Genomic DNA, 24,708 nt, shown 5'->3' on the forward strand with positions numbered 1-24,708 from the left:
TCTCTCCAGGGGCCTGACCAAGCATTAACCAGTATCCCTGATGTCCTGTGATAGCAATTGTTGATGGAAATTTGAAGGATGGTTAATCATCACCTGCTGTCTAGTTTTTGTTTGTTTGTTTGTTTGTTTGTTTAACAGTTTTTAAACTGTTTTTTAACAGTCTGGGAGAGAGCATTTTATCCTAAAAAGTGGGGAGCAGGTATCACATGTGACCAGCCTCAGCTCTGGAGGAAACCCAGAGAAAGAGCCGGATGCCTATCTGTTCCTGACCCTCAAGGTCCCTCAAGATCTGCTGGGAGGGGTTAGTGGTGAGATACAGCTCCAAGACTGCACAACTTAACCTGTGAAAGTATTTATTTAGAATCGACCATTTGCACTTTGGGAGATGCTTGCAAACACAGCTGTTTTCCTTTTTATGCAATTAAGATTGAGATATCCTTAGTGACAATGGGTACCAGAATGGAGGCCTGCTTGAAACTACCCCTCCAATGATGAAAAGGTATCCTCAGCAAGGGGGTGGTACTCACCTTCCTCTTGAATGCAAGCATTGACCTAAAAGTTCTGTTGGATCACAAAGCCCCAAGTTATGAGGAAGCAGTAAGATACAATGGCCTCTGAACTGTGAAAGACTTTTCTTTCTAGCCTCTTTTTAGAGGTGTATTTAAAGGCAGCTTTGTGGGATCCAGCATTCATTCGTTCATTCATTCATTCAAATGCAATGTTTACTGAGTTGCTACTACATGCAGACCCTCATCGGGATCTGTGCTGAGCTTGAACAGCAGGCTGCTTTCACATTCCAAGATCTCCCTTCACAATCCCCACAGGAAATATGAATATGCCACATTTGGGGTCTTATCCTTCTCTGGGAGTGCTGGGATCATGGTGTCAGTGTGTCTCCCATCTAGGTGGCTGCATCTCAAACTTCTGTGATCCTTTTTTAAGATGTGAGAATGGGTGTTGTTTGTACAGCATTAGTGCCCACTGGCAACGAGTCCTCAACAGCAGGTTACCTTGGAAAGGGGAGGATGCGAGGTCAAAAACACGGCCTCAGGAGCAGCCCTCCCTACAAGACAGTTCTCTCCAACCAGCATGACCAACTGATGAGCCAGAGACACAGGGGTTGAAGGGGTCCAGCCACTCCTACACTTCTAACAACCCTCTCTTCTTCCTAAGAACTTGAAGACGGCACAAGAGATGTACAGGTGGCAGAGAAGGGACTGGGATGAACCGTACACCCACTGCCTGTGCAGTTTTTCTTAAACCTTTTGTTTTGAGATAATGAAAGATTCCCATCATGTGAGAAGTACTGTAGAGAGAGCCCAGCTACTCTTCACCCAGTTTCCCCCCATGGTATCATCTTGCATACCTATCCTACAATGTCACAGCCAGGCAGTTCCCCCAGGCAGTTTTGTCTAGCAGAAGTGATGAGCTTTCCTGAAGGCCCTTGTCCTGCCATACTGCTCTGGTTCCTCTGGGCCTAACCCCTTTCTGCTCCTGGGTCTCTCTGCCAGGCTCAGATCTTTAATTCTTTTCTATTTCCCTGCTTTTCCGCTATGGATCCATTTTGGAAATTATAATGCTTAGTGACCACAAAAAAAAGTTAATCCAGTGAGCCAGAAAACCCTCAGTTACCTTATACTTTTAATGTAAGACATAGTTCTGAAATTTTACTGGTCTTTTGCAGGTCATACTATCTTGCATTTGATAGGAACAATTTTATGGATAATTTCAGAGCTTATAGTCCAATAAAGATAGGGCAAAGCATTTCAAGTTGCTTTTCAAATCTGTGATAAGGTGACAGTGGAGAAAGCTGAGCTGACGGTGTTGTATCAAATTTCTTGGGGTGGCCCTAGAGGAAGTCAAATAGCATTACCCTGAGCCATCTGCTCAGTTCGATTCTCAGAGGATCTTCTGCAGTGTTGCTCAGACTGTGCTAAGAACAAACAGGGTGACTTTATTTTCTATCATACATATGCTGTCCAGAAGGATAAATGCCTCGTCCTGCCCCGTGATACCGACAGGCAGCGAGAGCTGTGCTGCTTGCCGCGTGTTTTGGAATCTCTTCCCCCAGCTGCAAGTGTTTCATAACATCTATTGACCTCTTCTGAGAATAAACACCCGCTAGAGTTGGCTGCATCTCCTCTGAAAGAGGCATCCGCCCCATGGTGTAATCCCACTGCGACAGTAGGCTGTGCACAAACTCTACAAGGTGCTTGAGGCATTTGTTGCCTGAGCCGCGTTAAGTCCCATTGGGTTTTAATAGATCAGTATACACTGATGTGTCCCAAATAGGGGTGTGCCTGCCTCACACCCTGAAGGGGAGGAGGGGGCTGGACATCAAAAGAACCTACATGTGGCTGTCAAAGTGCACACTTCCTTCTATTTGTTCCAGAGATAGCTGAACAGATTTATCCTACCATACCTTGCATTTCAAACCAGCTCTTGACATGGCTGAAAGATGAAGTGCATGAAAGAAAAGACAATGAATCTGAACTCTCACTCTGCTGTCATGAATGATGTCACTAGCCTAAGAGCATGCTCAGGGCCCCTGGAAGTGGGGGAGCTCAGGAAGGCGAGCGCAGAGGGGAGCAGCCTAGGTCCATGCTGCGTGTCCCAGAGGCACAGGAGGACACCGGCTGTGCAGGGGTCAGAGGCCAGGGAGCCCATCAGAGTGAGGTGGTGTGCTGGGGCGGGCCTTGCCTTAGCTGAGAATGCAGATGGGTATTAAGATGCATTGTGGCAATATAAAGAAAATGTAAACGTGGCCCTGGACCCAGGGAAGATGACACTCACAGCCCCCTCTGCAGGTCGTCGCCTAGAGGTGGCATTGGGCTTCCAGACCTGGCCCCAAGGAAGGCAGAGAGAAAAGTCATCACCCAGCGTCCCTGGAGGCACTGAGACAAGGAGACTTCACCCTGGCCCTCATGGGGCCAAGACCCCTGAGATGGAGATGTGCTTGTGGGAACTGGGCTGGGCTAACATCAGAGGCCTATGTGTGCTGGAGTTTCCCTTCCCAAGGGGCACTGTCAGGTTTGAACCAAAAATCTCAGGAATCCTGCAATAAAATACTGCTGCTCCCAGACTACCCAGACAGTTTAGTCAGGATCTTCTAGCACATTTGTCTTGGGAGTTGGTGTGAGGTTTGATGACTCTCTTGCTTATGGGACAAGTTAGGATTCTGTAAATATGTATATGATATTCCTATGCAGCTTTGTGGCCAGTAATGGAGAAGTTTTCTTCTGATCTCAGGAATCATTATGGGCTGAACTCTGTTTCCTCCAAAATTCACATGTTGAAGTCCTAACCCTCAATACATTGGAAGGTGGCTGTGTTTGGGGATAGGGTCTTTACGGGAATAATTAAGTTAAAACGAGGTTGTTAGGATGCACCCTGATCTAATATGACTGGTGTGCTTATAAGAAGAGATGAGGACATGAACACACACAAAGGAAAGGCCATATGAAGCCACAGGGAGAAGGCGGCATCTACAAGCCAAGGAGAGAGGCCTCAGGAGAAACCAGCCCTGCTAATGCCATGCTCTCAGACTTCTAGCCTCCAAAATTGTGAGAAAATCAATGTCTGTTGTGTAAGCCACCCAGTCTATGGAATCTGGTGATGACAGCTGAGTAAACTGATACAAAGGAGTGGTCTCTTGTTCCCAAGTTTGGGGTGGGAGAAGCTTTGTGAACCTCAGAAAACTCAACCCAACAGTTTTTGATATTGACCTCAATTCTTGATATTTAAAACCCCTCTCTCCCAGCAGTCATAGTGTCCACTGGACTGACCCGTGATGAAGCGTCCTCCTGTGATCAGTGCCGTCTGTTCTGGAACCAGAACCCAGACACTTCAGGGGCAATTGAGCAGACCACCTCCTGCTCCTCCTAGGTGCTAGAAAACAGTATAGTGACAGCAAAGAGTTATTACCCCTGATCATGCAAAGGCTGTTACCACAATAGTTTATTCAGGTTTTGACTTTCGGTTAGTAGAAGACAATGTGAAGAGTGAGTGCAAGACGTTAATATTCCAGGTTAAAAAAAAAACTGTAAAATAAAAATTACTATATTGGCTGGGCACGGTAGCTTACACCTGTAATCCCAGCACTTTGGGAGGCTGAGGCAGGCAGATCATGAGGTCAGGAGTTCAAGACCAGCCTGACCAATATGGTGAAACCCCGTCTCCACTAAAAATACAAAAATTTAGCAAGGTGTGGTGGCATGTGCCTGTAATCCCACCTGCTCGGGGGCTGAGGCAGGTTCTTGCTTGACCCTGGGAGGCGGAGGTTGCAGTGAGCTGAGATCGCACCACTGCACTCCAGCCTGGGTGACAGAGCGAGACTCCATCTCAAAAAAAAAAAAAAAAAAAACTATCTCATTGAGTGGAGATATCCTATAGTGCATTGAACTTTTAGCCAGAGAAAGTCTTTAGGGAAGGCCTGGATAGCCAGCAAAGCTTTGGACCTACAGACTCTGATGTCAAGTACAAAAGAAGGCTCATGGAATTCTTCCTTGAGCTGGTCTAAGAGTCTCTGATGGCCAGCCCTCCCACCGTCCCCAGGTCACGAGCCAGGTGGAATTCTGACAGAGCACACCTTAGTCAATAGTCTTTGTAAGCAAAAAAGAAACTGCTTTTTTACTTTAATGTTTGGTAATTATAAAATAAAAATATACTAATGATCCAAGGAAATCTTAAAGAGAAGAATATATTCATATCAAATGCTTTTTTGTGTGTGTATTTCTTTCCAGTCATTGTTCAGGTGTATTCATAATTGTATAGTCAGAGTAATGGAATAATACACTATTTCGTATCCTTTTTCCTGTCTTTATTTTAAGTCATTACTCTTAGGACAAAACCCAGGAATTATTTTATTGGGTCAACAAGTATGAGCATGTTGCTAAATTTCCACTAAGAAACTCCACTTAGCATATTGCTAAGTTTCCACTAAGAAACTCCACTTAGCATGTTACTAAGTTTCCACTAAGAAACTCCACTTAGCATACTGCTGAGTTTCCACTACCAGAAGGGCCATTATCAGTGGAACCACATCCTCACTAAATAATTTTAAATTTTAAGTCCTATTTTTAAAAAGTGAAAGTTTATTCTTAATTTTTTAAGAATTTGCATGTAAAAATTCTTAAAAGGACAAAAATACTTTTCCAGATTGTTTGGTAATTGTACAGCCTTCTGTACAAATTATTTATCACATCCTTTCCCTATTTACCTACTGAGATTTTGATGTTTTTCTTACCAGTTGAAATGAGTATTCTATATTCATACTGGCTTTTTCAGATTGTTGTAATGGTTCTCCCAGTCTGTTATTTTTTCTTATTTCTTTTAGTGTTAGTTATAAAATGTTGATGTAGTTAAATCTGTTGAACATTTCATTGACTTTCGTCTTTTACTTTTACATCCTCTCCCTTGGGTGGTTCTGGTGAACACCCCAGTCCCCGCCCGGGTCAGGGCTCCCCTGCTATCTTCCTCTTCACTTCCTTGCTACACCTGCTGGGCTGGGCCCTTTCCTTATCCTTTGGCCAAGGTTGTCCAATTTAGAGAATAAAATGATAAGATAGTCAGTTATATTTGGATGTCAGATAAATAGCAAATAACTTTTAGAACAAGCATGCCCCCTGCAATATTTGAGACACACACTAAAAAAAAATTTTTTTTTTGCTTAGTGGCATTCAAATGTCACTGGATGTCCTGTATTTTATCTGGCAACTCTATCATTGGGTCCTATCTTGCACCGGGTCGAATGGAGTCTTTCCAGGAGCGGATTCAACATGACTTCCCAATCCCCCAGTAGGCAAGTGGTTTGCGCAGGACACAGCGGAGAGGCTCCTGAGTGCTTCGCCCGCCCCAGTCGCAGGGCTGCTCCTTTCCCACACACCAGGCCTGGGTCTACCGTGGCGCTGTGGGGACAAGGGCCTCAGTGGTGCATTCTGCAGTTTTAGCATCTGTGGAGTCAGCTCAGGCTGCCGTAATGAAGCACTGTAGACTGGGTGGCTCAAACAGACATTCATTCTCTCCAGGATTCTGCACATGCCTGTAATCCCACCTGCTGGAAGTCCGAGATCAAGATGGCGACAGGGTGGGTTTCTCTCGAGGCCTCTCTCCTGGTTTGTAGATGGCTGTCTTCCCCCTGTGTCTTCACATGATCTTCCCTCTCTACCTCTGTCCAGATTTCCTCTTAGTGGATCCACCCCAATGGCCTAATTTAACTTCAGTTCCCTCTTTGAATGCCTTGTCTACGAATACAGTCGCAAGGGAGGTATTGAGCTTAGGACTTCGACACGTGAGTTTGGAGGGGACGCTCTTCAGCCCATGGCAGTGTCTTCCACTCCTGCAGTTATCGGTCCCCTTGTTCTCCCACTTGACAGCACTGTGTGTCTGCGGCCTCTGGGATCCCACTTTCCCTCTGCGATTGAAGCTGCACACACGACCCTGATGGTTCTTTAGACATCCTGACTTCACCAAGACCTTCTCCCCCAGGCTCGACTCCAGCTGTCCTTGGTGGAGCTTCCATGGGTGGGGACCTGTCCTCTGTGGATAGATTACCCAACAGTGGCCAACACCCTGTTGCACTTCCAAATTGAACCAGTGCCTGGAAACTTCTGCTCCACTGCCTCAGCCTACCAGGCCTGCCTGATCCCACTTGCTGTCTGAATCACTCTAGAACTGGTCTCTTGGCCTTTGGTTACTGCCTCCTGGACCCCTGGCTGTCTTCCCCAGGCTCTGCCCACACACAGGCCACTCACCTCCACTGTGTCTGATGCCCCTGCTTTCTCCTCCTTCTCCGCAGGCCTGTTTTTCCTGGAACCAGAAGGACTCCCACCCAGGTCCACTCAAGTTGTGACACTGCTTGGCTTACTGTAAGCTTTTCTGTTTTTTAGTTTTTAAAATAGTTTGATTTACTCCACCTCGATCTTACTTTGTCAGATGACCTATGGTGTGGTTTTAACTCATCATGATATACTCCTGCATTTTACAAATCATTATAAGGACATATGTCATTTATTAAATATCTATTTCCTTCTCCATGACTTTCATGATGCCTGTTCAATAACATATAGCATTCCCTACCTGTAATCTATGCTGTAAGGAGGTCATAGCCTCTATTCACATGTGGCTATTAAATATATGGATAGTACAAATTTCAAAACTTAGTGCAAAAAAAGAATGTAAAGTATTGTGTTAATATTAAATAATTTTTTCAAGGCCTGGTGCTATGGCTTACAACTGTAAATCCCAGCACTTTGGGAGGCCAAGGTGGAAAGATTGCTTGAGCTCAGGAGTTTGAGACCAGCCTGGGTCTGGCAAAACTTTGACTCTACCAAAAATACAAAAATTAGCTGGGTGTGGTGGAGTATGCCTGTGGACCCAGCTACTCAGGAGGCTGAAGTGGGAGGATCACTTGAGCTGGAGAAGTCAAGGCTGCAGTGAGCTGTGATTGTACCACTGCACTCCAGCGTGGGTGACAGAGTGAGACCTTGTCTCAAAAAATAAAATAAATAATTTTTTCATTTGATCACATGTTGAAATGATATCATTTTGATAGGTTAAATCAAACATATTATTAAAATTAGTTTCAGCTATTTATTTTTGCTATTATTAAATGCAGCTACTAGAAAATGTCAAGTTCCACATGTGACTGTCTGTATTTCTGTATGTGATTGTCTTTAGCTCAAGGTTTCTGCATTGCATTCCTTTAGTCTCTCTCTGTCATATTTTAAGCCAATATTCTAATGTTTTAATGAATGTTCTTCTTAAAATATATTTTTTAATATCTGCTGGGACTGCAAACTTCTTCCTTCTTTTATTTTTCACGCAGTCCTTTTGGAAGTCTATGTCAATTGTTCTTTCAGTTAAATTTCAAAATTGTTTTTGCCAAATTCATAAAAAGTCTGTTTGGACTATTCATCTGTACATCTAGAAATACTTTTCTTTTCTCAAATGGATGTCTTTTATGAATTCCTATAAACCTTGGAGGTTTTATTTATATTCTGCACATTTTCTCAAAATCACTTCTACGTTTATAACATTTTTGATACTATTGTGAATAAGATCAATACTCAGGTGCTATTGGTTTTTCCATATTTGTCTTTTAAAGTCACTTAAGCTGCTTTGAAATAATTGTATATTTTCCATTGTTATTATCTGTGAAGAGTATTTTTCTCCTTTTACTGTATGCATTCTTTTATTTGGTTTCCTCTATAGTTATAATGTTACAATGACCAAGGCCCCCAAACCTTAATAAATATGGTGGTAGTGGACATTGTTCCTGAAAATAATTTGCTAATATTACTTTTTGGAATATTTACTCTTAAACTTGGCAAAGCTTTTTCTTGGCTTTGACTGCCTTCAAGGACACCCATTAGAGAGGCATTTTCCCTTTCCAAGTAAAATAAGCAGCCTAGAAAACAGAATTTCCTTCTGGCCTTTTGCAACCCACCCACTATAAAAATAAAACAAAACCATTATGTTTTTGGTTTTGAAGCATATTTTCATAGGGTGACATGCCAGATTACAGATAATCCATAATGCTTTGCAAAAATGTCAGTGGATAGAAGAGCAGTTAGGTCTTCTTTTCTCTGGAATCAGGCTCAAGAAATGTGAGCTATGGTCAAGCTTTGTGTTAGGGTTAGATTCAGAGGTAAGGTTAAGCCTAGAAAAACCTGGTTTCAAAGCACTCTGGTATTGCATTTCAATTTTAAAACTCTCTTAAAAACAAAACCACAAACACACTTTTAAATAACTCTTGAATTAAAGATGAAGTTAAATTGATATTACGAATGCCTTAGAAATGAAGGATGACGAGAGACTTATATATTCAAGCCCGTTAGATGCAGATTCGGAGAAAAACATGGCCTTAAATTCATGTATTAGAAATCATAAACAAATGGAAAATAAACAAACCAAGCTACCAAAAAAATTAGATAAAATCCCATGTAACAAATTTTTGAAGTTACTAAGTCCTCAGAATATCATTTAGAGGTGTCTTATGTTTTGCAGCAACAGATAAAGCTACTGGGATACTTTTTAGAGAAAATGGCAGGCTTAGAATTTTCATAGGATAAGCTACAGGAGCAAGCAGATATCTCTAGCTCTTACACAAAGACAAAAGATGGAAATACTGTTGAGTTTGCCATTAGCCGGCACTGACGTGACTCCTGGCTCCTCTAGACAGAGGGACTGCTGACCCTGCACGTGCAGAGCTGGGGGTAGCTGGATACTGTCCAGTTCCTGGGTCTTGGGAAAGTATATCTTGGTTATGCCTGGAGCTGGAGCAGACAAAACTGGGTGACGAGAAGCATCTTCCTTGTCTTCAAGGCTTTGTCTGATGAAAATCCAGTGTGGAATCTTTGGCTTAGTCTGGGATTTCTGGGCTATGAAAGTTCTGGATGTTTCCGTCCTGAGAAGCATGCTCAGCGTGGCTTGTCACAGACACTGTACACTCTGAAACTGACAAGACATTTTCAGATGCAGCCTCCCTTAAGGGATTGTCCCCGGGATGCCATTCTGTTCAATAAAATAGTGCCCCTTCTTCCTTGGCTAAGGGTCTCTAGGAACTGATACAGTGGAAGGGACATCTTGATAGGGACCGGTTCCAGGAACATTCTTCTTCTCCCAGCACTCCACATCATTCTTGCCATTCGGTAAACTGCCCTCCAAGATCCAGCCGCCAGCCCAAGTGGATCTCTTTTTTTTAATATGGTAGCTCCAGCAGGGTGGGGGCCCGCCTCAGGGACTGGTGGATGGGTGCACGGGAGCTCTGGGAATGGGGATTTGGGCGTGTGAAATGCTGAAATTGAGCTAGGAGAGATTGGTTTGCTGGAGATAATGGCTGTGAAAGGTAAAGGGAGGAGGGAGGATGGGCTGGGAGGGGCCATCACACAGTGGTGGATCTGACAGAGCCCCCGCCTCCCCAACAGTAAGCTTGGGGTGAAGCTTCCTTGTTCAAAGACTCCCGTGTCAGGTGGAGGTGGCCAGAAAGTCTTGCTCAGTCACCAGCTGAAGCCACCCCAAGAACAATATGATCTTAGTTTGAAAGTTGAGGCTGATTTATGAGCTCTCGTCTTCATTTGGAGGCTGTTAGCTAACCACACTCCTCACAGCGTGAAAGGGAATCTGAGTCTCACACACACCTCTGTGCCTGCCACCCCCAATGTGGACTACTGATTACCTCTCTGTAGTCTTGTCAGACAACAGATGATATCTTGCTTCTACCGTCATCAAGCTGAGCTAATCCACAGTTCTAGTAGGAAGATTCCTAACCTCTTGGTACATTATCTATACTGGGATCCGGTTCCATTTTGAAACGAGAAGCCCTATCACTTGCCCCTTTTTGACTTATAACTTAGTGGGGTGATGCTGTGGGAAGACCCCTCTTTGGGAAGACCCCTCTTTCTGACCTCTGGGGCATCCCAGCTGTGTGGGGCCTTCAAGCAGGGTAAAAGCTGTTTCATGGAAGTCTGGGTTTCCTCACCCATTGGGAGTTAAGATTTAATTATCTTTAGAGTAAACCTTCTTCCACTACACTAGGCTGGGAAGAAGTGATAATGCATTATCTCTTCTGCTAAGCCCTTTTTAAACAGGGGCATCATTCAGCTGATCTGAGACAAGATAAAAGAGGGACGCTTTGAAAATGGTAATGAATCCAAACAAGAATTCTTGGATGAATCATTTCTGCTCTGGTTTATATTAGCTACGCAATTAAAGGGTTTACACAAGGGGACCCTCAAAGGAGAATTCTTTAACCACATGAAAGGCGGCAAGGTCGACTCCTAAGAGAAGGCATTCCTGAACTTTTCTTGGCTATTTTTCCCAGACCTTGGAAAAGGCCTGTGCTTTTCAAAGAAGAGGTCACTTGGAGGGAAGACAATCAGAGGCAGGCTGCAGGGGACGGTCCTTCCCAAAGCAAACGGCTTCCTCCCTTTCCCAGTCCTTGAAGCTCAAATCTGCCTTTCACAGAGCAGAGGGAACGGGAAGCCAGACGGTCATTCTGAGAGGACTGCAGTGAGAAAGGATGACCCAGGGTGTTAGTGGTGGCGAATCCATGTGGTCTGGAGCAACCTCACTTCTTGCCTCCTCAGAAGAAAGAATTTGACTAAAGGGGCATAAGGCAGAAGGAGAGACTGAGTCAAGTTTTAGAGCAGGAGTGAATGCTTATTAGAAAGCTTTAAAGCAGGAAGGAAAGGGAGGAAAGTACTCTTGCAAGAGGGCCAAGCGGGTGACTTGAGAAGTCAAGCTGATCTTTGACTTGGGGTTTTATACGTTGGCATGCTTCTGGGGTCTTGCGTCCCTTCTCCCCTGATTCTTCCCTTGGGGTGTGCTGTCCACATGCACAGTGGCCTGCCAGCACTTGGGAGGGAGCATGCACAGTGTGTTTACTGGAGTTGTGCACATGCTCACTTGAGACACTCTTCCTTTACCAGTCGAATGTCCCTGGAAGGTCATAGACCTGTTAAACTCCACCATTTTGCATCTGAAGTAGCATGCTTAAACCCACTCACCCAACTCTTAAGATATTATCAAGAAGCTACTGATCACCAGTTTCAGGTGTTTTTATCTATTACGAGACTCTCTTTCCCTGGCATCGGCGGTGATCAATTATTATTTTAGAGAGACAGCATAACAACCGCCTATCCATCACCTGATGGTTGCCCGACATTCCTGGTGTGTGTGTGTGGAGGGCAGTCCTCTCCTGCCCTGCTCATGCCTAACTCCCCACTGCCACAGGGAAACTCCCCAGGTCTCCCTGTCCTCTGGGACCAGGTAAGACTTCCAATTCCGAACATGGTGGCAGGAGCTTGCTTACTCCAGCCAGGTTCCAGGCACAGCCTCGGAAGGAGGGAAAGATGTCCCCCACCACCTGAGCTTGGGGCACTCCAAGACAGTCCTTCTGCACCCTAGCCCTGCCGCTAAGCTCCTGCACCTGCTGCTTCCACCTCTAAGATGTTCTCATCTCACGTAGACCCTGAGGGGCTGGGGTAGGACCATGGAGAGGAGCAAGATCCAGAGCCCCTCAAGGTCAAGTCTATCCTTTTCATGTTTCTCCTCTGGGATTTCATACAGTACCCAGCATAAAGTAGGTGTCCAGTGTATCTTAAAAGGATCCTTAGAAGGTTCTCGAAGAAGAAAAAGGTCCTTTTATGATCCTCCTCTTCTTAAAGTGACAAACTCCAAATTCATGCTATAAAAAGCCTGAAATCAAACAACCACGTCTCCTTTTTCTTTTGCATACTGAAGAGGTGAAATGAACTGCAGGGTGGCCTCCCAGGACCCACCATCCCAACCTCCTGTGTCAATTCAGCAGCCGTGGAGTTTGGGGGAGAGCAACTCCATCCCCAGTCCTTGACTGGACAAGCCTATTCCTGGTACAGTGGATAGGGCAGGCCAATGAGGCCTTGGCTAATCAGAGCCTGCCTTTCTCCGGGCTATGGGGTTGGTTCAGGAGTGTTCCAATTGGCTTAAAGCTTATGGAGGTGAATGAGGACGCATGTAGACTTGGTGGCTGCTGCCATCTTCCAATCGTGGGTGTCAGAGGTGACAAATACGGAAAGATGGGCAGGGCTGAGAAAATGGCAAGGAAATAGAGCCAGAGTTAAGACCAAATATTGCCTAAATATCACACCCATCTCTGTTTACTTTTTTTTTTTTTTTTTTTTTTGGCGTGCCACAATAAATAAGCCAGTTTGAGTCACTTGGTCTAATATTGAGACCACGAACATATTGATCACAGAGTGTGTTAGGTAAGCGTGTTGTTGACTGAAGTGTAAGTAAGGTGCTCACCTTAAATGCATGTGCCAACATCAGCATCTTCAGAAGAGTCTCTTTCCCTTTGGGACATCAAGGTAACTGACAGTCAAACACGCCATATTTGGAGTCAGTTTACAGCCAGCCTGCTTCCAGCTCTCCTTGGCACTTTCCAGTGCCAGTGGAAGGACAGTGATGGCTTCACTCCTTTTTGGTGTTTTTGAGACAGGATCTCACTCTGTCACCCAGGCTAGAGTACAGTGGTGAGATCACCCCTCCCTGCAACCTCCGTCTCCTGGGCTCAAGTGATCCTCCCACCTCAGCCTCCCAAATGGCTGGTACCACAGGTGCATGCCACCACACCTCGCTGGTTTTTGTATTTTGTGTAGATGGGGTTTTGCCCTATCTCCTAGGCTGGAAGGCTCTTAAGAGGAGAAATGAGCAGTGAAGATCCCATCCTGGACTTTGCAGACTTACTGTGCCTTTGAATGCTTCTCTCGCGGTCAGAGCCTGCACTGGAAAAGATGGCATTTGGGACAACACACCTGGCTGCCGCCCCAGGAAGAAAGTAGTGAACACTGGAGGACTGTCAGCCCTGTCAGTTTCTGGAAATGTGCCCTGAGTTTAAGTTCTGGTTTCAGAATATGAGGAGCAAAATTACTAAGTAGGCCTCCTCCTAAAACAGGAACCTCTTCCCACCATGGGCCGGTGGCTCTGACATATCGCAGAGCCTGCTCTGATGAAGGCAGCAGGAATGACCTCAAAACAAGCAAAACCAAAGAAAACTGTTTGACAGCGGAAGTAATAGAGGCTCATTTTAGAGAACATAGACATAAAGAAGAAAAGAAGAATTTTCCGTAACCCACAGATTATAACTACTTACATACCTTCCAGGGTTTATTTCTCTTTTCTAAAAAACAAATGTTTAAGTGGAATTTACCTAGAAAAAAGATACAGGTCCTAAGAGCACAGCTTGGCTTGATCAATTTTCACAAGTTGAATGTACCTGTGCAATGAGCACCAGGCTCAACACACAGCCCCAGCAGCACCCTGGAAGCCTTTCCAGACCTCCTTATTGTCACCCCCTCCCTCCCCAGGGGTAGCTGCTATCACTGTAGCTTTGGTCTGAACTATATATAAATGCAATCATGCCACATTATGTTTCTGAGACTCCCCCATACCCTGGCAAGCCATTGCAGTTTGTTTATTCTCAATGTTCTACAAGTAGCAGTCCCCAAGCTTTTTGGCACCAGGGACCAGTCTCATGGAAATGATTTTTCCTTAGATCAGGTGGGGATGGTTTCGGGATGATTCAAGCGCATTACATTTACTGTGCACTTTATTTCTATTATTGTTACATTACAATAATGAAAAAATTATATAACTCACCATAATGTAGAATCAGTGGGAACCCTGAGCTTGTTTTCCCCATCTAGAAGGTCCCATCTGGCGGGGGTGGGGTGGGGATGAAAGACAGTGACAGATTATCAGGCATTAGATTCTCGTAAGAAGCTTGCAACCTGGATTCTTTGCATGCTTAGTTCACAATAGGGTTCACGCTACTATGAGAATCTAATCCTGCCACAGATCTGACAGGAGGCAGAGCTCAGGTGGTAATGCTCACTTGCCCACTGCTCATCTCCTGCTGTGCAGCCCTGTTCCTTACAGGCCACGGACTGGTACCACACAACTATTTGACCATAGCTATAAAAGCTGATTACAGGTGTAATTACAAATCACATCACTATTACATAGCTTACAAAGAGGTTTAATTGGACTTACAGGTCCACATGACTGGGGAAGCCTCACGATCATGGCGGAAGGCAAGGAGGAGCAAGTCACGTCTTACATGGAGGGCAGCAGGCAAAGAGAGAACTTGTGCAGGGACACTCTCATTTTTCAAAACCATCAGATCTTGTGAAACTTATTCACTATCACGAGAACAGCATGGGAATTACAAATTACATAGTTATGTAGTTACAAATTATGTAGCTAATTATACCTGTAATCAACTTTTGTAGCTGTGGCCAAATAGTTTTCCCAAGTGGTTGCACCAATTTACACTCCCACCAACAGTACATGACCCTGCTGGCAGCTCAGTCTGCATTCTTATTGACTGCCTTAGTCCATTTTCATTCTGCTGATAAAGGCATACCCAAGACTGGGCAATTTACAAAAGAAAGAGGTTTAATTGGACTCACAGTTCTACATGACTGGGGAAGTCTCACAATCATGATGGAAGGCAAGGAGGAGCCAGTCACATCTTACATGGAGGGCAGCAGGCAAAGAGAGAGCTTGTGCAGGGAGGCTCCCATTTTTCAAAACCATCAGATCTTGTGAGACTTATTCACGATCACAGAACAGCACAGAAAGACCTGCCCCCATGATTCAATTACCTCGCACCAGGTCCCTCCCACAACACATAGGAATTCAAGATGAGATCTGGGTGGGGACACAGCCAAACCATATCATCAACACTTTATTTTTCCCCATCTTTTTCATTTTAGCCATTCTTTTCATGTGTGTTAGACATTTGGATAGCCTCATTTGTGAAATGTCTCTTCAAATCTTTGCCCATTTCTTCTACTGGGTTTTTCATCTATTTATTGATCTGTAGTTGTTTTTAATATATTAGACTTACGTATTGCAAATCTCCTCTTCTACTCTGGAAGTGGCTTGCATTTCTAGTCATTTTAGACTATTTTAATGCTATCTTATTTCTTTATGATTCAGCACTCTTTGTGTCCTGCTAGAACTCTGTCTATTTCATGTTCATTAAAATGTGATTTTTTCTACAGTCTTCATTATTTTTCCTTTAACATTTAAATTTATAATACATCTGGATGTGATTTTTATACAGTGCATTTTTCTTCCTGAGATATCCAGTTGTCTCAGCCTCTTTCCAGACTTCTGCTAAAAATATTTATACAATATGTTATGAATATATATGCATGTTTACTTATTAAGAAATATTAAATTCATATAGAATATTTTAATATTTCATTTAAAATTAATATTGACTAATTGTCAGTGAAATCCACCAAAACATTATTTTTAGTGTCTGCATTATATTCCATTTTATGGAATTGAGCCATCCAGCCATCCAAATGCTATTAGACATTCAACTTGTTGCCAGATTTTCACACATAAGAAACCATCCCAACTACTCGGGAGGCTGAGGTAGGAGAATTGCTTGAACCCAGGAGGTGGAGGTTGCAGTGAGCTGAAATCATGCCCTTGCACTCCAGCCTGGGCAATAAGAGTAAAACCTCTATCTCAAAAAAAAAAAAAAAGAAAGAAAAAAAAGAAAAGAAAAGAAAAGAAAAAGAAAAAAAGAAACCATTGTAAAAAGCTAGGTATAAATATTTCAAATGAGTGTACCCAGGATACATTCCTAGAAGTATTGATCCAAATGAACATTATAAGGCCTCTGATCATAATTGCCAAATTGCTTTCTGGGAGATTTGTTAAAACATAGAATTTTATAAAAACTGAGACTACTTTTCTCTCCCCATGTAACCTTGGTTTTGCTAACATTGATGATTATCATTAAAATCTTTAGACAATTATATAGAAATGAATTACATGTTGATGTGGAATTCAATTTTCTTTCAAAATCAAATTGGAACTCTTTATGTTAACCATTTTTATTTCATCTCCAGAGTATAGTCTGTTTATTCTTTATCCATTACCTTTTACATTAAACACATTACTGTTCTTTTTATTGCTTTTTCTGAGCTTTATATAAAAGGTAGATACCAGTCGTGTTTAATATAGGTTATTTCCAAACATATTGACAGTCTTTAAAGGTTGCCAATTTATATAGGAGTTTCGTATTTTTATGTAGCTGAGCCTCTCAATCTTCATTTTATTATTTCTTCTATTACTTTTAATCTTAAGTAGCTTGGATCAAGTGTTGACTTCTATGGAACATTTTTGCATTTCATTCCTTTTTCTATCTGAACTTATTCTGCTACTTTGATGTAAGATGTGGATGAATCTAAATTACATCTTCTCCCCATCCCCAGACACCTAGCTAGTTTTCCCAGCAGCTATTAGTATTTCCCAGTAGCCCAGCAATGCCGTGAATAACCATGTATTCTTAGCTGGTGCTACTCCTAAGAGTTCCTCTTAGGTGCAGGACCAGCATTGGGAGATTCCCCTGAGAATTGTCGAGTAAAAGAAAAGCCATTGGAGCCCAGCTCAACCCTGCAACAGAGGCCCCAGAGGAGGCAAGAGCTGCTCCGCCATTCCAATGAAGGAATCTACTGCTTTTGGAGAAAGTTAGGGAGAATGAGGAAGAAGTGGTGGTGATGGCGGGTTGGGGGTGGTAAAGAGGAAGAGGAGAAGAGCCAGAGACTTGAAAAGATGCTGGACAAACAGAGGTATCAGTGACGCTTGCTGGTGTTGGGGCAGTTACGTGGACAGCGTGGATCAATGTTTGCAGGTGGTACTCAGTTGTTACTGCAATTCCTTATATTTTGGCTATGAAAATCCCTTCTATCACACTTCTGTTCCCCCAGACTCCAGACTGTGCTCAAAAGGACTTTGCCTGAGTTTGCTTGTGTTTTGTGAGGCTCCGAGAAGTGCAGCATTCACATGTGTGCTGTGTGCACACGGAGCAGAAGCCGGGATGCGGGGGCTGCAGAGTTGTCCTTTGGGCTTGCAGGGACCTTGGGCAGGGCTCGGGGCTGTCGCAGGCCAGGAACTTCAGCATGAGGTGGAGCTAAGCCTGGCTCACATCCGGATTCATTTTGCTGGCCTTGCTGCTTTGCCATTCATTTTGGTTTCTTCCTTTATCACCAGGGCTGATATTCTGAGTTCGTGTTACTTCTATTGGAAGTCTAAATCTTGAAGCTTCTTGTATTAAAAATGCAGCCAGTTCTCCCTCTCTCTCTCTCTCTCTCTGTCATTTTACCATCTTCATCATTTTTAGGTGCACATTTTAGTGTCATTACGAATATTTACATTTTTGTGCAACCACACACCACCCAATATCCAGAAATTTTTCATCTTCCCAAACTGAGACTCTGCACCCATTAAACACTAACTCCCCATTTGCCCCTCTCCCCAGCCCCCTGAAACCACCATTCTACTTAGTATCTCTATGAATTTGACTACTCTAGGGAGCTCATATAAGTGGAATCTCACAATATTCTTATTTTTGTGACTGGATTATTTCATTTGGCATATTGTCCTCAAGGTTTATCCATGTTGCATCATGTGTCAGAATTTCATTTATTTATTTATTTATAAAAAATAAATATTTATTTTTTGAGACAGTCATGCTCCATTTCCCAGGCTGGAGTGCAGTGGCACAGCCTCGTCTCACTGCAACCTCTGCCTCCCAGGTTCAAGTGATTCTCCTGCCTCAGCCTCCCAAGCAGCTGGGACTACAGGCGTGTACCACCATGCCAAGCTACTTTTTGTATTTTTAGTAAAGATGGGATTTCACCATATTGGCCAGGCTGGTCTCGAACTCCTGACCTCAGATGATCTTCCTGACTCAGCCTCCCAGATTACTGGGATTACAGCCTGAACCACCGCACCTGCCTTCATTCCTTTCCATTTTAAGACTTCATAATATTCCATTGTGTGGAGAGACCTCATGTCGTCCATCCATTCATCCATCCAGGGACACGTGGGTTGCTACTAGCTTTTCTCTGTTATAAATAAGACCTCTCTTTGTATCCTTAAAATCAAAACTGCAGCCCACACTGGGGGACTCGTGGGGAGAAAACCACACAGCACTCCATAGTGTGGGGTCTGTCCCGTGACTCTCAAGCCCTTGGGTCTCCTTCAAAAAGATGGACCTAGTCCCAGGGTGGGGGTCATTATGGAAGGGCACCGTAACACAAAGGAATGCCGTGACTTGATACAGCCCCTCATCCCACCAGCCCAGGAGGAGGGGAGAGGAGCCTGACCTGCTCTGTCCTCCTGCCTTAGAGCCATACCCCGGCCTGGGTGAGCCCTTACCTAATCCTTTCACTCAGTTACTTCCAGAAATATGAGGGCCCAGCTGACCCAGTCCCTCTCTTTGTATCTTGATTTTCTTTTTCCAGTGGGCTCCAAAGAGAGAGAACTTTCCTAAAACACAGAACAGTGGTGGTAGGAGAGACGGCCCACAGCACACCCGAGCCAGGTGGCTTCCTTTGTCTCGGGTGCTTTCAGTGGAAGGGGGCCCACCTTGTGTTTTATGAACATGGAATCGTCTAAGATCGTGGGCGTTAGCCTCTGAGATATAGAGCTTATTATACACGAGTCCTTCGTTATTCTGGGTATATCAGACACAAATATGAATAAGAATCCTTGCCCTGGAGGAAATGACTGTGCACCACGGTCACCACGTGACCACGTGGTGCACCACGGGAAACTCGCACACTGAAATGATCAGTGCACATTGTGATAAAACCCCAGAGGGAGTCACAGATAGCTTTGCACATGGTACAGCTTGGGCCTTTTGGCTGTAGTTTCAGAAAAGGGTATGACAAGGAACGTTACCTTAACAACCAGCCTCGTTTTCAAGATGAGCACATGAGGCCCAAGGAGACAAATTGATTATCTAAAAACATAAGCCGAGTCATGGCAGACCCAGGGCCAGAATGCAGGCCCCACTCCAAGTCTAGTCTCACCTGAACTAGGTGGCCACTTCTGGGCTCCAGCTCAAAGGTGGTCTTGGGCTTGCTGGGTTTTGAAAAGAGAGGCTGAGCTGTGGAATTTCAGTTAGAAATCCCATTCTTCCTCTATCTCATTCCCTGCTGAAATGACACACTGTTTTAGACTCATGCTTCCTGATGCATGTGAATTTTATCTCATATCCTGCGGGACAATAGCTGGAGTGTGGCTGCAAGATTACCACATGGTCAGTTTCCATAAACAACATCCATCAGCCTTGCTCCATCCTGCCATGTGGGGTTAGCACCAGCTGACCCCAGGGAAATTTGCTTATCAATCTGGGCTTGTAACATTCAACAGACAGGACTGTAGTCATATTCAGAAGTGTTCTTGCTCCGTGGGAATGTGCTGTGTTTTCTCACTGTGCCTGTGTCCTGTCTGAGGCCTTCTGATGGACAGATGTGCTTCTACCTGCCTGGTATCCATTCCCACTTCTCCTAGTAGTAGGACCTTGATGTTCCTTTGAGGACCCACCATCTCCCATTTCCACCACCACTCTGAATGCATCCAACATCCAAAACCTGGGAACAGGGTCCGGACCAGACCAATTAGATTCTCTTGGACATTTGAACATCAAACTGGGTGGTTCAAGGTCAGAAATTGGCTGGGGCTTGTTTACTGTGAGAACTGAGCCCTGAAGAGACCACCTGGCTACACATTAGTTCTTGCACCCAGAGCCCCTCCAGCTGCTTGGCTTTTAGCTGTCTTTCTATTTTGTAATATATTCCCTATTTTTTCCTATATAATACTATTTTGCTTCAGTTAGCCAGAGTCTATGTCTGTTGTTTGCAACTACCAAACCCTGACTGACCACTGTTGAAAATGAGTAGGCAGATGAAGGGCTCCAGACGAGGGTCAACCAAGAAGGAGCGAAGGGAGAAGTTAAAGGGAGGAGTCAGCAATGGTGATGAAACCTCGGTCCAATGCCAGTGAGACAGAATAGATCTCAAAGAAACAAAGAGGAGGTAGACAGGTGGGAACGGTTGTATGGCTTGTAAATGGAACTCTGTCAAGGGATGGAGAGATTGAGTTATCAGTGGAAAGATTCCTGGAGATGAGGGGTCATGGAAATATGAGGCCCAGGAATCAAGGGCTCTGCCATCCTGCAGTTCGAAGTCACTAAGGAAGATGCTGGGAAAGGAAAATGGTGACCCAGAAAGTGGAACTGTGGGAATTTGCCCAAAGTGGGCCCTTGGCAGTCCTCATACAGTTACCACATGTGGACTAGATTAGGACATCTTTGAACTCACTTTCTCCAAGGGGTTTACTCTCCTGCGCTTGAGTCCACATAGATGAGATTGCACGGGGTACATGTCCAACTGGGAATGTACATGGCCGCAAGTACCAAGGGCAGATGCGTGCTCTGACTATGAGGGTACTTTTTGGCACAGAGTCCCTCGTGACCTCTCTGCTCCTCCCAGGATGAGGTAGGCCAGGCAGGCACATGCAAAGTCCTCACCGACTCATTTCCTCCCCATATCCCCAGGGCTGAGCTATAGCTCGCTACAAGGCAATTTGGCTTTATAATGAATGAAGTTCATATCCCAAGTGACAAAGCCTTTCCTAGCCCTGCTCTCTGGTGAAGTGTCCAAGGTTCTAAACCCTAATATCCATCCTTTCTTTCCTGCTTCCTGCCATGGGCCCTTTTCCCACAGCTGGGCTGGAAACTGTCGAGGTTCCCCAGGCACCCTGGGCAGGCTGGAGGTCCTCTTGCTTTGGTTAATCCCCTGCCAAGGAATGACCCTGGCCCAGACCTTCAGCCTGGTGCTCTGTTCCTCCATGGGAAATACCTCTTTACTCTGTACTGCTGCCACCTGAAGTGTGTGAAATGGGATTTTCCAACAATTATTTTTAAAGCAGTCCAGGACAGATGCCAGTGAACCAAAAGTGTGGTTAAACTTGCAGGAGAAATGGGCTTCTATCCATTTCTGGGTCGTCAACCCCTTTGCAATACTACGGAAGCTGTGAACACACACAAAAAATCACACAAATTGTTGCCCACAATTTCAGGGGGTTCCTAAAACCTCCTAATTGCACACATTGACTGTATCCAAGGTTCAGAGCCATCTTCAGACCCATGAAGTCCCCCACCCTGTCCCCAGGGTCTCAAATGTATCCCAGCTCTCCTGCAGGAGGTGGCCAGAGTGTGCACCCATGTGCCGGGCCCCGGAGTGTGCACCTGTGTGCTGAGCTCCAGAGGCTGCCCCCGGATCCCTGGGTCTTTAATGTTGCAATGAAAGAGACTGAGGACCCCAGAGAGCTGTGAGTGTCACCTGGGAATCATAGCATGGGGCGGGTTTGTTAGGAGCCCGCCTGCCAGCATCACATCTCTGCTGGCTCCTAATGGGGCTGCCAGTCACCCCTACAACCAGGGGATGGCTTGAGGTCAAGTCTGGGGTCTTCCAGGGACACAAGCCGGGTGACCCATCTTCCACTCATCTCTCTGTTGCAGAACCCAACATTTCCCACTGGAGCCAGGGCCCTGTAGTCCCCACTGAGCCCTCCAGCCCCTACCTGCTTACTCCCAGCCCTCACGACCCCAGCACATCCTATGCTCACACCTCCATCCCTTTCTCTTCGTAACCCAGCAAAAAATCAGCATGTTGAATTCTTACCTGCAGGACTTCTGTTCATACCTGTTCAGCTCCCATACCATCCCCTTCCCCAGCCCACACCAAGCAGACAGGGGGTAGAGCCAGCTAGAGGAACCTGGGAGTGACTTCTGGCGCTTTCCTCTCTGCCCCACCCCCTTTCCAGCTTATCCTGCACAAAGCTGCCTCATGATATTGTACAGTGCAAATCAAGACATGCCACTCTGGCTCAAAACCTTCCCCTGGCCACACTCCCACTCTGCCACCACTACCCAGTTAATGTCTGAATACCTTGAGCCAGCTGACAAGGCATCCATGAATTTGACCTTGTCCCACCGTCAGCACATCTGTCCTGCCCTCCTGTGACTCCTGGAGTCTTTGCTGCAGCCACCTCAAACCAGCTGTGTGTCCTGGGGACATTATTCTGGAATCCCATCCTCTTATCCTCTCTTCCTCCCCACCTTTCGGTAATCCGCCATCCATTCTCAGTCTCCCTTGGAGGGTGGCCACTGATTGGGCCTCTTCTCTGACTCACCCAGGTAAGAGCAGGTGCTTCTGACTCTTGGCTGTCTGAGTATCATCTCCAGGGGAGATCTTTCATCCTGATGCTCGGCACTGGGAACCATCTGCTTTAAACTACGATATCATCTCATCTTTGAGACTGAATCTTTTCATTTCAGTGTCAAGAAGCACAGTGTCCATGTGTAAGGTGCTCAACAAATGTTGGACAACTAGTTAATTAATTAATGGAAGTCATAGGAGTCTCTGGAGCAGGAAGGTGTGTAGGAAGGCACACAAGCTTTTAAGTTATCCCTCCATCTGGATTGAGACTATTCTAACTCAGGTGTGACTTTGGGCTCATAGTTTAACTTATCTGAGCCTCCATCTCTTCACCTGCTCAATGAAGATAGCCGGGAAAACTATTACGTAGTGAATCCGTGGATGCACACATGTGTCCTACTTGTGCACACACACACGTACACACACTCACAAATGTGCATGCACACACAGGCACACAAAGAAACATACATACACACATGTATGCACATGCATGCACACACGTCATGCACACACGTGTACATAGAGACTTGAACAGAACATGCACAGACACAGATGCACACATGTACAAACATACATGCACAGAGACACATATGTGCATGTACGTGCACACACACTAAAGGTACATTGAATACACCTATTGGCCACTGAATAAATGGTAAAATCAATAGCTGACTAAAACTGAGATCGAAGCATCCAGGGTTTAATAATTTAAAAAGTAAAATGGAAATATTTTTAAGCTTCTGTTTATGTTTACTTATCATTTTTTTTTTTTAACTTTGGAGATCAAAACTTAAAAGTTTGACAGTGCAGGAACAATGACTCCTCAGCACCGTCAGTTCTCCTGCTACGCGTTTGCAATATGAAATAGAGAAATATGAGGCCCCTAAAATACTTTGTTTCCTTAACCAACCACAGCTGAAAGTGGGTGGGGGAGTAAGACCTGTTTTCTTCATATTCTTGATGCTGTTGATGATGTCTGTACTAATCACATATGCTAAAGATAATGATTCGGGCTTTTCCCTTCTTTTCATTATTTGAGATGGCAAACTATTGATATTTTGCTTTTAAGATGTGACAAATTATCAAACAGGATTTTCCCTTAAAAGACATACAACCTAAATGGAGTTTTAAATACAGGCATTTAGATTATTTTGTTTACTTTGATGAATAGCAGTACCCAGATAGTTCTACGAAGATTGGGACTATGATATAATAATTTCTGTTATCCTGCCTATATTCCTATCTTTTTATGAATGCTTTTGCCAGGGTCTCACTCTCTCGCCCAGATTGGAGTGCAGTGGCACTATCTCGGCTCACCGCAACCTCCGCTTACCAGGCTGAAGCGATTCTTCTGCCTCTGCCTCCTGAGTAGCTGGGATTACAGGCACACACCACTACCACCCAGCTAATTTTCGTGTTTTTAGTAGAGACGAGGGTTTCACCATGTTGGCCAGGCTGGTCTCGAGCTCCTGACCTCAAATGATCCACCCGCCTTGGCCTACCAATCAAAAGGCTTTAAAACAAAGTTATTCTTAACATTTTCTAACACATATGATCTTTTTATGCATTACTTGCCAGTCTATTTCCTTATTTAACTATAGGAAACATTTTAATAATAAGTTTTATGTATAAAATTAATAGATTTCAAATGGTCATTTATTCTAGAATTTTACTCATGTAATATAAATAAACATGCATTTATATTTCCATGGACTGAAAGAATTTCAAAATATAAAGTACTCAAGGTGATTTTTATTCCAGGTTCATTTAGAATGGTTGTCGGCCGGGCGCGGTGGCTCAAGCCTGTAATCCCAGCACTTTGGGAGGCCGAGACGGGCGGATCACGAGGTCAGGAGATCAAGACCATCCTGGCTAACACGGTGAAACCCCGTCTCTACTAAAAAATACAAAAATCTAGCCGGGCGAGGTGGCAGACGCCTGTAGTCCCAGCTACTCGGGAGGCTGAGGCAGGAGAATGGCATAAACCCAGGAGGCGGAGCTTGCAGTGAGCTGAGATCCGGCCACTGCGCTCCAGCTGAGAGTGAGACTCCGTCTCAAAAAAAAAAAAAAAAAAGAATGGTTGTCTATGTATAGAAGGGAATATTGTTCATATATTAGTAAAAGTCTTATG

General features: G+C 44.6%; 1 long non-coding RNA gene across 2 annotated transcripts in view; it reads left to right on the forward strand.

The window, feature by feature from the left end:
* LOC104658030 overlaps nucleotides 1–24,708 on the forward strand; it is a 57,872-nt gene that overhangs the window by 13,999 nt on the left and 19,165 nt on the right. For both annotated transcript variants that reach the window (XR_004053218.1, XR_747371.2), the window contains one exon: nucleotides 6,797–6,866. This is a non-coding gene — a long non-coding RNA (uncharacterized LOC104658030). The remainder of the gene's footprint in view (nucleotides 1–6,796; nucleotides 6,867–24,708) is intronic.

Source organism: Rhinopithecus roxellana, chromosome 14 (genome assembly GCF_007565055.1).
Source record: "Rhinopithecus roxellana isolate Shanxi Qingling chromosome 14, ASM756505v1, whole genome shotgun sequence".
Lineage (NCBI taxonomy): Eukaryota > Metazoa > Chordata > Mammalia > Primates > Cercopithecidae > Rhinopithecus > Rhinopithecus roxellana.